The sequence below is a fragment of the Balaenoptera borealis genome, assembly GCF_965194805.1.
Source record: "Balaenoptera borealis genome assembly, chromosome: 3".
NCBI classification, from domain to species: Eukaryota; Metazoa; Chordata; class Mammalia; order Artiodactyla; family Balaenopteridae; genus Balaenoptera; species Balaenoptera borealis.
In genome coordinates this window covers 102,727,597-102,745,321 of record NC_138866.1, presented here as the reverse complement: position 1 = coordinate 102,745,321, position 17,725 = coordinate 102,727,597, and the positions used below count along the sequence as shown (strand labels likewise).

The 17,725-nt window shown below is 39.0% G+C and overlaps 1 protein-coding gene across 1 annotated transcript in view; it reads right to left on the bottom strand.

Annotated features, from left to right (window-relative positions):
* UNC13C (unc-13 homolog C) overlaps nucleotides 1–17,725 on the bottom strand; it is a 632,162-nt gene that overhangs the window by 599,012 nt on the left and 15,425 nt on the right. The window lies entirely within an intron of this gene.

Here is a 17,725-nt window from a genome sequence, read left to right as displayed (position 1 = left end):
TTCAAAAAATATTTATTGTATTCCTATGTGACCTCTCCTTGTGGAGAGAAAAAAAAAAGACTTTAGAAAGTTAAGTAATGGGGATATATGTATACATAGAGCTGATTCACTTTGTTGTACAGCAGAAACTAACACAACATTGTAAAGCAATTATACTCCAATAAAGATGTTAAAAAAAAGAAAAAGAAAAGAAAGTTAAGTAGCAGTAGGGTAGATAAATTATTTTAAAACCAACTTTGATAAAATAAATTGTTCCGCTAATCACTCAATCTAAGATCCTGGGTCTCTCAAACCTGGAAACAAATACCTGCTTTTTATTTAAATGAACGCAGCAATTTTGTCAATACCTCTAAAGTTTTCATGAAATTGTGTCTAGACTTCTTGACCTGCATTACTAGTTCAGAGCTATTGTTCTAGACTATAACGGTTGGAAAATTTTTGAACAGGAAAATTCAATCTACGTTGAAGCCCTGCTTCAAAACGCAAGCCTGCGGACATGTGGGCATAGCTGCACAGACGAACTCACTTGCTCTGTATTCCAACCATACAGAACAGCTTGTTATTCACTATAGGCTCTACGCTCTTTCACACCTCAGTAACTCTTCTATTCTCTCCACCTAGAATATCATTCATGTCTAGCTCTTCTTATCTGTAAAAATTGTGTTTCAACTTCAAAATCATTTGTCCAGTGAAGACTCCACTGACCACCCACACTGAGCTTTTCCCTCTCTTTGCCACACTCTCCCACAACCCAGTGCATAAGCAGTTCGAATTCTTCTGTATTATAACCTCATTTCTGTCTCCATCCACTGGACTATGTCCTCTTTAAGGGTAAGCCTATGACTTGTCCAATTTTAAACATCCTGAACCCAGCAGACATAATAAACATTCAATAAATGGTTATTGAAGAATTGGTCCAAAAGGTACAATGTTTCAGTTATGCAAGATGAATAAGCCCTGGAGGTCTACTGTACATTGCAGTGCTGTTAGTTAATAATACTGTATACTTAAAATTTTGCTAAAAGGGTAGATCTTACGTTGTGTTCATATCACAAAATAATAATAATTATAAAGAAGGAAAGGCAGGAGGAAACTTTGGGTGATGATGGATATGTTCATAGCATAAATCTTGGTGATGATTTCACAGATGCATATGTACCTCCAAATTAACCCACATTTCAGCTACCTATTAATGTCCTCACCTGGTTGTCTAAAATTAAACTTCATACAACACCTAGTCATTTTCCCAAATTATTGATCTCAACTAATGTCATATCATCATAGTTATTAATTTACCCAAGACATATACCCAGGAATCATTCTAGATTCAATATGATCCATCCCATATTCATACTTGATGTATGTCCCCTTATCCCAGTAGTGATGCCTTAGTTCTGAACTCCACAATTTCTCATCTGGACCACTACAGTTGTATCCTATATGGTATTCTTAGCTCTAATTTGGCCCTTCTCTCAAATCCTCCTCTCTAAAATTAATATATTTAAAAGATATAATTCCTTCTACTTAAGACACTACCTTTCTCAGCAGTTTCATTTCCTGTCACTCCCCCAAGCACATCTGCCCAAGGCACTGAAGTAGTAACTGTTCCCTGATTACCGTATTGTTGCCTCACCGATGTGTCCATGCTGTTCCTTCTGCCGCCATCCTTTCCCCTTCCCTCTATCCCCACATGCCTCACTCATGAATATCTCTGTATATTCATCTATGTATCTTAGATCCAGCAGGGGCCAGCATCATCTTGTTTGACCTCTTCAGAGTCCAGCACTTCCTCCTCTGTGCTCCCACCATACCTTGAATGTACCTTTGTTATGGTAAATGACAGTACAGTAATTATTTGTGTGAAATATTTTATTTATATGTCTATCTCTCAAATCTGACTGTGATTTGAAGGGCAGGGGCTATGTCCTATTTAACTTTAAATATCTATGTTACTTGATATGTAATAGACTCATAATGTTTGCTGGACAAATGAATAAATATATGAACAAATGAATGAATGGACAAACAACAAGCCCATGAATTACGAGATAAACGATAAAGATACAAAGAAGCCTGAACTAGCTGAACTGGGCCTTAAATGATCCAGAGAAAGAAAATCAGTTTAAGCAGAAGGGAAGCATCACAAACATTCATGTCATGTCCAAAGATGGAGAAGCACCCACCTTGGAGAGAGATGGGAACTAAAGGGAGATGGGTCTGGGTGGGCAAAACCTAAACAGAATGTGGAAAGGTTTGAAACTTAGGCTTAGGAGTGCTATTTGATGAAGAGGCACTAACGGTTATTGGCTTTCAGCACGGCCTCTGGATTCAGATCACCTGCATTGGAATTCCAGTCCTGAGGCATATTACAATAGTTGGATGAGCTTGAGAAAGTCACTTCTATACTGCCTTCACTTGTACATTTATTAAACTGGGACAGAAATAGTACCTCCTCATGGGATATTTGTGATGAGTTAACACATGTGAAGTTCCAGAGCAAAGCCCAGTACATATTAGTTGTCATGAGAACTAAGAAGGCTGTTGAAAAGATGCAAGAAGTAATGACAGAAGATTCATAGTGTGGTATCTCTTGTGAAAATTAAGGTAGATAGAAGTAGGAGGAAACTTAGGAATCCTGCTAGGTTGGAGGATGAGATGAAAAAATATAGCGTATATTTTAAAGAAGAAACTGGAGGGGAAATGGAGAATGCTTTATACCTCTATGGTCCAGCGGCAATTTTCCAATATTGAAATCTCACCTTCCTAGTCATTGGGTTCTCTCTCTCTCTATCTCTGTCTCCATCTCTCTCTCTCTGTTACAAAGCCACAGCTGCCTTACTAAGGTTACTGAGTCTCAGATATCAGCTGTGGTACTTCCTTCAGACAAATGGCCAGGGTAGAGAAGGACGCTAACATTTAATGAACACCTGTTATGTTCCAGAAGCTTAAACTACCCCAATTAATCCTCACAGAAACCTGTTGAAGAAGACATTATTATATGTCCATTTTACAGATGAAGAAACAAGAGGTTCAAAGAGATTAAAAGATACAGCTAAAGTTATACAGCTAGTAAATGGCACCACGTTACCCTCCCTCCCAAGAGCTTCCACCAGAGCTTTATGAAAGATAACTAAAGCAAAAAGATATCTTGGGATTTCCCTGGTGGCACAGTGGTTAAGAATCCACCTGCCAGTGCAGGGGAGGTGGGTTCGAGCTCTGGTCTGGGAAGATCCCACATGCCGTGGATCAACTAAGCCAGTGCACCACAACTATTGAGTCTGCACTCTAGAGCCCACGAGCCACGAATACTGAACCCCGTGCACCTAAAGCCCATGCTCCACAACAGAGAGAAGCCACCGCAATGAGAAGCCCACGCACCACAATGAAGAGTAGCCCCCGCTCGCCACAACTAGAGAAAGCCCGCACTCAGCAACAAAGACCCAATGCAGCCAAAAATAAATAAATAAATAAAATCTACGTTAAAAAAAAAAAAGATATCTTGGTCCTTAGTCCTGGGGTCTATGAAGCTATCAGTTGCAGGTAAAGTGAATGTTGCCAGTGGTAATTGACACAAGTCCTCACACCCACATACAAATCCACATACCTACTCTCCTCTCTAAAGTTCTTTTTTTTAAAAATGGGGAGCAGCCCAGATCAGGACAAAATCAGCATCAGTATGAGGTATGTGGGAGGGGAAGGGATTGAGGAGGGATGGGGAGACCAACGTATCATCACATGATTCTTTACTTGAATTCAAAATCTCATATTTACCCTCCAGTTGTATTACCTTTAATTATACAGCCACACATTCTTTTCAGTAATGAAGTTTGGGAGTAAGATTTAAAGTTTTGGGAAGGAGGATTTTGAAAAAGATTAAAACACTAGACTATTATGAGATGCCTTAGTAATAATATTTAATTATTACTTACCATGTGCCAAGCACTGTATATGTAATTTTCTGAAATTTACCTCATTTCACTTCATTCCCATGATAATTGTGTGAAATTAGTAGTATTATTTTCCAGAAAAGGAAGCTGAGGTTTAGCGTTTTGAGGAAACTTGCCTTAATATATGCAGTTAACAAGCAACACAGCCTTGACTCCAGGCCCCAGATTTGGACTGCAAGTGTATCAACTCCAAACCGCATATTAGGGTTCAGTGGGGAGTAAAATATTTTTTGCCTGTATGTTAACAAATCCATTTTGTAAAAGAGCTATTTAGTATGACTATAACGGTAGGCATCCTTGTGGGCTAAAAGAGCTAATGAACATTTGAACAGTCAGCAATTTATTGCTAAATCATTACCAAAACTAAGTTAAAGTATTTTCAGATAAATAAACAATTTTAAGTTCCTTATCAAATACAGTAAAATAGGTGAACTGGGTATCTAGATGTTAACTTGCAAGGGAGAGAGAAGACCAAGAGGCATGATGTGCTACAGCCCTACTAGGTCGCCTCCCCAAGTCCTGCCCTCTCTACTTCAGCATGATGCTTCCCTCACACTCCCTGACTCTGACCTGAATTCCCGCCTTTGGTGTAGGAACCTCAGGCTTGCCACGTGCGTTTCTGACCTTCTATTTATTACTATCTGCTTAATCCCTGCTACCAGCCCAGTAGGGAAATCTCACTCTTAACTGCTCCTTTGTTGGCACTGACTTTGTGTTAAGCATCCAGGACCCTGTTAGGAGGATAACTGATCCCCCACCAGAAGAGAGCAAGAAAGCCTCTGTTTCTCATTACAGCACCTCAGCAGCAAATACCCTGTACTCTCTGACTGCTGGTTTAAGAGACATTTTTCCAAAGATAAATTAGAGAAATATATGAACATGGTTCACCAAATATCTGTTCAACAGGAAATTCTTGGTGCTTTGGAAAACAGCTGACCGGAAGAAACTTCCCTTCAGATGGGAATGAAGAGGTGCTGCTGCAGAGACAGAGCAAACCTAACCACGCACGGGGGCAGCTCATTGGAGCCAGAAGGCCCAAGGGAAAACAGCACTGGCCAGTGTGCTGACCGCAAAACTCCACGAGCAGGATCCTTAAAGCACAACAAGGTAACAAACCTGGGGAGCTGGAAATTGAAGGGAAAGCTAGTCACACCAATAGCCACAAGGAGCTGATGAGAGGGACCAGTAGAGTAGCTGGGACAAGGCAGGAGATAAGAAAATAAAAAGATCAGGTTTTAAAAAGCATCTCCTAGAATGTCTTTATTGGATCAATGCAGATTTATCACTGTTTTATATATCTTTTTATATGAAGGAGTAAAAGAATTATATATCTAATGTAACTGATGGTCACAGGGATAACTATGACAATGAAAATTGCTGAAACACGATAACACCTGAAATGATGTCCTTGTGAACTCTTCATTTTTTGCCTTATGTTAAGGCACAAACAATAAACCAATACATGTGAAAATATTTTCAACAAAAATGAGCAAACTTAAGAGCTTTATCCTAAGCTAATAAATCATTTTTTTAATAAATAGAAAGACCCATTTCCCCAAGAATGAAGGCCAAATGATTCATGCCCTCTTTTTTCTAGCTAATAAGATATTTCCTGAATTTTTTCATCAAACAACAGCCCATCTACATTTTTACTCACCTCCATTGATGCTACTTTGGTTTACGAGTGCACAATGACATCTAGTACTAATAATTCTGTAATTCTCTAATTCTCTAATTATTCCAATTCTTTGGAACCTACAAAGTACTTTTGTATGTATCAACTCCTGATCTTCTTGGTAACCTTATGAGGATATTATCCAGTTTTTGTTTAGGGGTGGTGAGTCTCATAGATGCTAAGGTAGTTGCCTGGGTCTCCTGACTCCAAAATTTGGTTTCTTCACTATAATAATGTACCTTCTCCTTACTCTAGATATTTAATATTGCAATAGCTTACTAGCCTCCTAAAGTAATACCCTCTGCCACTGCAAACCATCCCATGAACTGATTTCCATCTAATCTTCCTTAAATATAGTTTTCCTGTTATTCTCCTGCTACAGACTATTGTATACCCTCTATTCTAGGCCTCTTCATGGTTCCGTGGATACACTAAGCTTATTCCTCCATTCTCACCTTTATTCTTGTTCTTCACCCTGCCTAGAATGTCCTCCAGCTAATCTGGCCTCAATCATTTAAAAGACAGATCAAGACTAATCTTTTCTGCAATAGTCTCTTTAACTACTTAGTCATCTTTTCTTCTTCATATATCCCATATAGTCTAAACCATGATATTTAGTCTTTCATCATTCTTCTAAACTATCTACCAAATAGCTCTTGTACATCTTTTTCCATTTGTTTAATGCTTATTATATGCTGTACTCTGTCTTGAGTCCTTTGTAGAGATTACTACATTAATGTTTGTTTAAAATATCTGCAGTAGGTATTGTTGTTGATCCCCACTTTGCAGATGAAGAAACTGAGAACCCGAGTAGTTGGCCCAAAGACACACAGCTACGAAGTGATGCAGCTAGAAATGCAACCCAAACTGACTGGCTTCAGAGTCCTTTCTCATAAACACCATGCTCTACTGCTATGCCCACAAGAGCCAACCTTAGAGAAAAAAGTGGTCACCTATGTAACATGCTTGAAGAAGAACACCTGCCTCAAGAAGAAGCTATAATTAGAGCTTTATCACTTTTGTTTAAGATTTGGTCTTTGTTGACATGCAAATCTCACCAAGGGGCTCCAAGGTTTTAAGGCATGTATCACTTTGTATCTTGGTATAAAAGGTTTATGAGAACATTCCTCAAGAGCAGGAGGGAGAGCAGAGAACACAGAAGAGCATGGGGTCGGGGAGAGTCTCCCACCAAAGGAGACAAGTAGTAGGATGGGCCAGATATGAGAGACTGAGGAGCCTTTAAGTCTTGCCCACTTACTGTCTTGGCCATGGCCTGGCCCTATTCCAGCTAGAGAACACACTTCTGGAGAATAAGAACTAGGTCTTTTTCAGTCTTTGCAACTTCTGCCCACTGACATGTACAGAGAGCAGAGCACAGGTACACTGGCTACAGATGAGCAACTTAGAATGATGTCATTTCAGAGACAAGTTGTTCTAGTTTACTTGGTTTTTATCCTCACAACTCACCACTACCCCTTCTTTTTCCCCCCAACTAAAGCAGATGTAGAAACTCAATGAATATAACTGATCAAAGCAGAGCCCCTTTGGTTGAATTAAAGAAGCAGCGCTGGAGTCTTACTTTACCTGCTGCTTCCACACTAGCTACAGCCCATACAGACCCTCTACAGGTTCCTAGGGCTTGGAGAGTATAGTTCAAACAGCACTAATCCTCAAATTGTGCACAACGTGAAATGAAAACCCAGAAAGGTCAAAACACTTGCCTGAGTTCCAACAGCAGAGCCGGAACAAAAATGCAGGTCTCCGGCCCCAACTTCACTGTTTTTCTCCCTGTGCTGTGTTGCCTTCCTCTAAAACAATCACATCCATAGGGCTGGCATCTTCCTACCATGGCAACATTCTGTGATGTAGTAATCTAACTCTATCCTTAAATGATTTGACTTTGACCTTGATTCTCTATAGTCAACGTCTGTAATTTTCTGGAGCTAGGAAGTCTTTTGACATTAAAAGAGGTTTCTGTAAGAAAATCTTATGAGCAATTTTGACATGTATTGGAATTCTTACTTGGCACTTAAGCTGTATAAAGGAAGTCCATTGAGGAAAAACACCATTCTGGAGCAAAAGTTGCCACTAATTCTAATGTTTCCCATGTCTCTGTCCCACCAGGTTGATTGGACACATTACCAGCCTAGCATCCTGTGCCAAGGCAGGGTCTCAGATCCCTGTGAGAGCAAATTACACACCCCCGTCTAAGCTTCCCAAGCACTTTTGCTATCTTCATCACTCTGTCTTCAATATTTTTAAATGATTAATCCTTTAAAAAATCCTCACAAGGTAAAATATTATCCTCATTCTAAAAAACAAGAAAACTGAGACTCAAAGACCCTGATGACTTACTCAAGACTTACTCAAGTGATGGGGCTAGAATTTGAACAATATAGGTGTGGTTCCCAAACCATATACAGCACACTGTTCAAGTAAGATGACATCAGTTCTATCAGGGAGCACTTCTGTCCTTGGTGAATAGAAGGCATATTCCATTTGGTGCCCAGCTGAGCTCCAACATACACTATTCATTATGTTAGGGGTGGGGCATGGGATGGAGGCTTAAGCCAGACCGCCTACGGTGAATCCTGGCTATGCTTCACGCTAGCTGTACGCAGTGAGCAAATTGTTTAACCTCTCTGTTCCTCAGTGTCCTCATCTGACAAATGAGAAAATAACAGTACCAACTCCCTCATGTTGCTGTAAGAATTAAGTAAGAGAGAATTAGAGGAGTGCCTAGAACCACAGAAGTACTCAGAAATGTTAGTTATTGTTTGTTTTTATAAATAACAATAAGATCCCAATCTGAGCAGACCTTTCCTCTACCCCCATTCCCTTCCTGACTGTAGAACAGCAAAGGAAGGCACATTGTAACAAGCCCCTCTTTTAGAGTGTTCATTTAGAGTGCACATTGCCCAATGTTTTTTCAAGGTAGAGTAAGAATCATACTAATTCTGAAGGTCTGTGAGGAAGATAAAAATGTGTACTGTTATATACAGTTAAAAGTTATTTCTTTTAAAATGTTACATACTCTACAGGAGTGGATGAGAAATTTGTAACAATGATTTTATTGTATTTTATTGATTCTAAGACATGCATATTTTCACATTTTAACATTTCTCAAACTGGGATTGAGACCACAGATATTTCATATTCCTCACATATAAACCAGGAATTATATTATCTATGTCCTAGGGGTGTTTGCAAGATGTATAAGATTATGTGATAATGAAAGTGAACATATCTGTCACATTTCTTGGTGAGGCATCGTGTTTGGTTTCATTAATATCCACTTTCTTCTTTATCACTCTCTCCCTTACTTCAACAAAATGTTATTTAAGCCAAAACTCATGAAGGCAGCCAGAGTGTTTTCAATTCCTTACTTGGCAAGTTGGATTCTAGGTCCAGGTCAATACCATCCTGCAGAAGTCCTCTGATGGCCCAGGCAGGAGTTAATGTGTCCCTCTGTCTGTATCATGAGCCCACTTGGACACCATAGATATATTCTCTGAACCACACACGCACCTATACTACACTGCACTACATGTATTATAGCAACAGCATGAGGTAATATAATCTCTCATTTTTGCATCTGTCTTCCCTAATAGAATGTATCAGGGTGGCTGATATTTAATAGTCGTTTAATTAATTTTCATTGGAAAAAAAAAAGCAATGAAAAATGTACCAATATTTTATGAACTATCACTAATCTGTTCAACCATAAACAGAACTCGACCTAAATGTTAGTAGGGTGTCAGGGGAGAGGATTTATCCTGTTCTTAATACAAATTTAATACCCTCTTGGATGAAGTAATTATCGTACATTCTGAAAAAGTAAGGTTCAAATTTATAAGATATTATTGAATTTCTACAAGAGTTGCCTATACCATAAAATATTTCAGCCAAAAATATGCCTTATGCTAAAATTACACTGAATATATCTCTAACAAGAAATTATGATTATTGCTGGCAAATTGGTACACTGATCAGATGTCCACATACCTAATTAATGAAATCTAAAGAGCTCTGCACCTTGGGTGTATCAATAAAAATCTGTTCACAAAGTATTCTTCATAAATGATTAGGCACTGCTAGTTTATTTTGCTCCTTTTTATGGCTTTTGATCTGTCTAAAAAATTCACTGTAATAGCGAGAGCATATTCTTAAAAGCAATACAATGGGTTAGTAGTCAGTGACAATTTCAGACTGATTTCTAACTAACCAGTAGGTGCATGGAAATGTATTCTATAGCATTAATTATCAGGAAATGCAAATTAAAAACCAAAATGACATACCATTTCATACAGATGAAAATGGATAAAATTTTAAAAGCCTGGTTATATACCACATTCTGGAGAGTACATAGAGCAACTAGAATTTTTATGCATTAAACAGGACGATGTTAAAGAATATAATCACTTTAAAAACTTTAGCAGTTTTCTTATAGAATTAAACCTACACTTACACTATGGCCCAGCAACTGCATTCCTATGTATTTACCCAAGAGAAATTAAGACATATTTTCTCAAACAAACTTTTATAAGAATTTCTATGCAGCCTTATTAATAAGAGCCAAAAGGTGGGAAAATATCCATTAGGAGGATAAAGGATACACAAATTACAGTATTTTAAAATAGTGGGACTTCCCTGGTCGTGCAGTGGTTAAGAATCTGCCTGCCAATGCAGGGGCATGGGTTCGAGCCCTGGTCCGGGAAGATGCCACACACCACGGAGCAACTAAGCCCATGCGTCACAACTACTGAGCCTGCGCTCTAGAGTCTACGAGCCACAACTACTGAGCCCGCGTGCCACAACTACTAAAGCCCACGTGCCTAGAGCCCGTGCTCCACAACAAGAGAAGCCACCGCAATGAGAAGCCCATGCACCGCAACGAAGAGTAGCCCCTGCTCGCCGCAACTAGAGAAAGCCCCCGCACAGCGACGAAGACCCAACGTAGCCAATAAATAAATAAATAAACAAACAAATAAATAAATAAATAAAATTTAAAAAAAATAAAACAGTGGAGCACTAATCAGCAATAAAAACAGAATGAAACACTATTACACGTGAATCTCAAAACGTGTTGAGCAAAGAAGCCAGACAGAAAAGAGTAAATACTCTCCGATTCCATTTATATTAAGGTCAGAGCAAGACTAATCTATGACAACAGAAATTGAAAAGTTGTTGCCTATGAAGGGTGGGGATTGACTTCAAAGAAACATGAGAAAACTTTTGGGGGTGATACAAACGCTCTCTATCTTAATTGGGATAGTAGGTATGTTCATTTTTAAAAATTCTCCACATTATAAACTTGAAATCTATGTATTTTACTGTTTATAAATCTCATTCCAGTAAAAAATTATATAAATAAATAAATATAAATAAAAATATAGCATGTGCTTTGATAATGGAAGTAGCACTTGAGAATCAATTTCCTGGAAAGGTGGAAACTGATTTAATTGAATTTGGTATGAAAATTAGGACTTTTTTTGGTTGCCCCAGTTAGACCATGCAGTACTGAAAAATCAGTTGGGCTGTGCACTTAAAGACATAAAAGTCTAAACAAAAACACATCCTGTTTAGGGAATAAAAGGTTCTTTTGACATCCAGTCTCATCACAAAGGCCAGACCTCAGTTCTCATACCTGCTTGGAAATCTAGCTGACACAGAAATGCCTCCATGACTAAGAACAGATCGAAGTTATCCAGAGGTTTAACGTCACCCAGTTGGAACAACCACGATAAGTATTCAGAGAGAGATTTATTTCAGCGCTGAATGTTCACTGAACATCCTATGATACAAGGATGTCTTCTTTCCAAAGGTCATATCTCCTCCTGTGATCTTGATTGAATCATCTCTCACCACCTCTAGAATCATGCTCCAGCAACTCTCTCTTCCCTTGCTTGTATCTTAAATCTCTTTCTCTCTACTGGGTCTATCCAACCTAAGCAATAAGCATGTTTATATTCTACCCTATTATAAATAGAAAACGTAAGACAGGCTTCAGCTTTCCTTCAATGTTGTTACCTCCTCAGGCTACTGTACCTTTCATCTACCTCAGAGGAGTCCTGCTGTTTACTTCCTCATGAGTCAGTCATCTTCAACCTCTTGCTGTCCAGTTCCGGCCCCAGAACTCTATTAAAATTTCTCTTTAATTGGGCATATTGGTACAAAACCTTAACCTTCCCTAACCTCTCTGCTGCATCTGAAACCAGTAACCACTCAGCCTTTCTTTACATCATTGTATATACCTCCACGACAACACAGCCTCTCTCTGGATACAGTTATTTTGACCAGAGTGGTTACATGATGGAAACTGGGCCAATTAGCTTTTCTATCTTGGGAACTGGGAGTTGGAACATGGAGATTTTGTCAGATCTTTTCAGGCATTTCAACAAGAAAGTAATATAACGTTGTGACCTGACAAATCAACCTTTGATCTTTGGAAAAACTGAGCAATGAAAACATATTTTCAGAACAACAACAAAAAAAAGCATGCAGACAGGTCATCAAAAGCAGAAATAAGAGACCACAGGGCCACAGAAGGAGCAGATCCTGTGTTTCTGATTGCTCTTTAGGCCTGTGTCTGGGGCCATTATGAGTTTTGTGTAAGGGATGGTGAGACACTAGCATAAATAAGTGTGTGTTCTTCTTTACAAAGAGGCCCTAACAAGGTCCTTCACTGGTCTCTCTTCCTCTTTTCAGACTTCTTTTATTCCCCTCTCTTCTAAGTATCAAATTCGTATGTCTGCATCTAGCTTCTCTTCTTTGCATTAATTCCTGTTTGTTGGTTGATCAGTTTGGTCTGAATGACTATTAACATCTCAAATTCAATATTTGAATTCAATAGTCAACATATTCAAATTCATCTTCATCCATAAACTACAAAGTTCTCTAAATTTCTTGTACAGTACTAATTAGCAAAACCAACATTCTCTTAGGTATACAGACTAGAACTCCAGGTTTACCTTTGCTTCCTCTATTTATTTGCCCCAAACTTCTAACTGGTTCTAAATCTTCTGGTCCTAAACTTGACTATTTCTCTCATTCTCCACACCTCCTTTCGATTCCAGGAGCTACTGCCTGGGTTCAGGCCCTCATCCATGTTCATTTGAGGTCTTTACCTTTTTTTAGAAAATAAAAATCCACAAAAAATTAAACATTTTTATGGAGGTACTAAAATTTCCCCTCACTGTACTCTAAAGAATACTATACTCTAAAGAATATATTAAAGAAGGGTAAGCTGTGACAAAGTGAGAGAGTGGCATGGACTTATATACACTACCAAATGTAAAATAGATAGCTAGTGGGAAGCAGCCGCATAGCACAGGGAGATCAGCTCGGTGCTTTGTGACCACCTAGAGGGGTGGGATAGGGAGGGTGGGAGGGAGATGCAAGAGGGAGGAGATATGGGGATATATGTATATGTATAGCTGATTCACTTTGTTATACAGCAGAAACTAACACACCATTGTAAAGCAATTATACTCCAATAAAGATGTTTAAAAAAAAAAAAAAGAATATATTAAAGAACATATATTCACTTAATCCTTACCACAGACTTTTACACTTAACTACTGATGTGACTTCCTAGCTGTTCTTCTCACTTCGCTGATTGTACATAACTCTAGATGTGTCCTTATTCTGTAGTAAAAGTGAGAATTTTAAATTCTAGTGAATGTCGTACAGCCTGCCAACAGAGCAAAACTTAGATGCTTACATAATTAGCATCCTCCCTCCCTTCCCCTTTGAGAGTATTAGATTCAGTGCAATTCTCCTCATTCAATGGAACTTCATTTGATTCTAACTTTTGGGTGAAAGTCAATTTCTTATGCTTTAGAGCATGCAAGCAGAATGGGTGTGGCAATTATAAGCAAAATTAAAATTAGTGTTTCATTAAATAGAGGGGCAATTTCATCCTTTTCCTATATCACAGGGTATATTTGAAGTAAATCTATAAATAAATTATTTCAAACTGCCTAATAGCAAGACATCTTTTAACTTTTCCAGCAAAAATAGAGCACATTCTATATAATGATAAGCAATACATGCCCCCAATAAAGCATTCAACATAACAAGTTCACTTCTTTAAAAATTACTTATATTTTTTACGATGGAATACTAAATTATACATGGAAAGTCTCTTCAGTTTAAAACTAAAACATGCTTAGCATTGGCCAGCTCTTACTTCAAACAGCATCTGGGAATAAGTAATCACCAGAGAAGCAGTTGTTAACTTGATCTATGACAAGTCTAGGTGCTGGTATAATTGAAATAAGAAAATAGGAAGAAATTAAGAAGGCAATACAAAAATTTTTATATCTCAAATAACCACAGATATACAATATACAATGTCTATAGAAATTCAAGTTTTCAAAAACCCCTGTTCACAAATGAAGGTAAGCCCTTCCTCCCTCTCATAAAATTACACTAAGATTCAGTCTCTGGTTGTACCTGTGTTTACCTGGCCCCCTGACTCAGCCCAGACCCTTTCCTTAGGACTTGATGACAGCTAGAAAGCAAAGACTCAGAGCAATGATGTAGGAAATTAGAGAGTTGATCTCTGACAACAAGGAACCACAATCTGCTAATTTTTAATACATTTAAAAATATAATCTAAAAATAATTTTTAAAAAATTAGTAGTGAGAAAGCCTTCTGAGTCAACTGCTGTGTCGTAGAAAAAAGAAGAACACAGAAGGGGTTTCCCAGAGCACATACACTTTCTGCATGTCCTTGATAGTAAAATCAAAGTAATCTCGACTATAATATTTGCATTCCAACCTCCCCTCAGGATTAAAGGAAAGGTATGGTATAGCTGTGGTATGCCACACAAACACCCCTCCAGGACAAAGTCACTCATTCACCCAAATGCCAAAGGCACGTAGCTGAGTCACTCTCCGAGAATAGCAGAGGCCAAGGGGTTATTGCCCCTCCTCTGGGTCAGCCCACATGCAATGACTAATTGACATGGGCACCCAAATGCCTAGCCCTCTTGCTTTAACGCAGAGGCCATCCTAGGATCAGCAGCTCCTGTAGGGTTGGCTGAGGCCTCTGATGCAAATGCACTGTGGCTCAGCTTCTCCCAAAAGAAGCTCTGCACATGTATCTCTGTTTCATAGTCTGTTTCCCAGGAAACCTGACTTTAAAAAGTTGGTATGAAGGGAGTACTGAGGAAGTAGCTCTAAAATGAGATATTTTACCTGAATCCTCTCTGTTGGACTGGAAATGAGGGCCCAGTCACTGATGCCAGGTAGAGAACTGATAGCCAATGGTGTACTGTGCAGCAGGCCAGTTGTTAAAATATTCACTAGTGGTAGACTAGGGTGTGATACCAGTGGAAGGAGATGAACTTGTATGTACAACATCTTAAAGCATTTTAGAGGTTGAGGAGAGGAAGTGATTAGCACTGTGCAATAGAATAGCTGTTGCTGGGGCCTCTTAATGCAGTAGAGAAAGACATTGAAAGGCTTAGAGTGATAAGTCAACAATTTAAGGCTAAATGTAAAGACAGCAGACATCCATGTCACCAGATAAAGAAATTCTCACCTCTTGCAGCAGATGCAGAAAAAAGCTGAGCATCAGACCCAGGAATTAATCATAAGAGTGGCAGAGATCCAGAGAAGGTTTAATTCTCAATTTAGGCAAGTTGGCTGTGCCAAGGTTTGGGCCTTAATTGGGAAAAAATGGGACTATGAGTCATTTGCTGGGGACATCTGGGTTGATTCACTTGAAACTTTTTAATCCTCAGATTCCCCTGGATCCTCTGAGACTGCAAAAGTGGCCTCTTCCCCTTGTTAGTAGCTAGTGTTCCAGCCTTGCTTAAAGACTTGCAAGAAAATCTGTGCACCCTCCATCAAGATCTACCAAAAACACTCCCATGGACCTCCAGACCGACAACTAGGGAAAAGTCATAACATAATCCAGCTGAATAAAACTGGACTCTGTTAAGGGAGCAAAAAGACATTATGTTGAAGAAATTGAAGGACCTCACCAACATATACACACCAATAGGAACATATAGGAACTGACAGAGTACTTATGAACTGGATTCTGTGATTACTAGATCCATGCGGAAGTATATAAAGCTAGATAGGGAAGAATTTACTGCCATTGAAGCAATCTTCTATGATATTGAATTTAACACCTGGCAAAGATCATGGGAGACAGTATTAACACAACTTTACCGTGATTCTTGGAGGCTTGGAAAATGTTATGGTCTATACCAAGTAGAAATAGTATAGCACACAGTAGAAAAAGAGTTTGTAAGTCTCAAAGAAGTGGGTGTACTAGAGTAGATATACTATATAAAGCCAAGGAACTGACCAGCCAAAAACTTTTCCACGGGCAAACACATCATTTATCAATGAGATAAGTAATGCAGTGGTGAGTTTCCCAATGGCGTCATTGAGTATCTCAGTGATGACTATCTTCTATAGGCCAGAGACGTTACAGAACTAGGCTCAAATAACAATAGCAATAATAGGATCCCCAAACAATTGAGGTGAGGTAGTAGCATTGAACTATCAAAAACAAAGTGGGTGAAACTATCATAATAAGCTGCAATGGTGGGGTGGCAGCCATGAGGCAACTCAGAGAGAGCTATTGAGATGATTAAGAGAATGCAGTTCCTAGAGGCAAGATAGATGCACACCTCTCCACAGATACTGTTTAATTTACATAAGAAAAAAATTATGGATATGTGATCAGAGAATTGAGGACAGCTTCCCCAGTAAGAAGATAAATCTCTTACCTAGTTTCTGGACCAGAGCCAGTACTCAAATCCAGAACCCAGTGACTGAAGGAGAGGCCAGGTTTCCATGAGGTGTGGACCCCACTACTATGACAAATGAATATGGTAATGATTCCCATAGACCTTCAACAAAGGGCCTTACCTGTATAACCATACACTGGGGAAAAGAGAATATCCAGACATTTTGAGGACTGTGAGATACAGTCTGAGTTGGCATCGATACTAAGTGAACTGAACCCTCTTTCAGAGTAGGAGCATATGAGAGCAGGTACTAAATGTACTTAGCTCAGCTATGAATCTCAGTGTGTCCACTGGATCCCTGGACTCACCCAGTGATAATTCCTTCAGTCTTAATGCATAACTGGAATGAACACATATGGTAGCTGGCAGAACCTCCGCATTGATTCCTGGGCTTGTGGGATTAGAGCTATCATAGTGGGGAAGGTGAGTAAATAAAAAACATTATCACATCTTGGGGAATGCAAAGTTTAGTATTACCCTTAAAGATTTAAGTGATGGCTGTCTCCATCATATCCATATTCAACTCATCTCATTTAGTTCACTAGATTTGCCCCTACAAAACCCAGATAGATCCTAGTGGATGACAGTGAACTACCACAAATTCAAAAAGTAGTCATCCCAGTTGCAGCTGGTGTGCAGATGTGGTATCCTTGCTAGAGTAGATTAACATAGCCTCTGATACATGGTATATGGTCACTGAACCAGCAAATTTATTCTTTTCTATCCTTAAAAGGAAAATGGTTCAGATGCAGTTCAAATTCAGGTGGGACAGACAAGCATGTACAATCTCGTCCCTGGGCTGTGTTTTCCCATCATGAACCACCATGTACCGCCATTTTCTCACCATGTACCAGGACCTAGACCATCTGCGTATTCTGAACATCACATTGGTCCACTACATTGATGATATCCTGTTAACTGGATCTAGCGAACAAAAAGTAACAAGAAGTTGAACAAGAAGGCCTTGATAAAACACATGAGTTCCAAAGATAGATTAACCTTATCATGGTTCAGAGGCTCAAACCAGTGTAGTTTTCAGAAGTAGTCTAGAGGATACCCTGCTATTCCTTCCAAAGGAAAAAATAAATCAATGCCTCTCACATCCAAAGTGTGGTAGTCTCTTCAGGTTCTGGAAGTAATATAACCCATACTTGAGAATACTACTCTGACTCATATGCTATATGAAAGACTGACATAGTTCAGACCCTATGAAAAGAGACATCCATGGTGAAAAACTTACCTTGTGGAATTTATGATGAACCCCAACATGATAATGTTGACCCCTGGATTCTAGAGAAAGGTCATGACATCTGCAGAGGAGACCTACA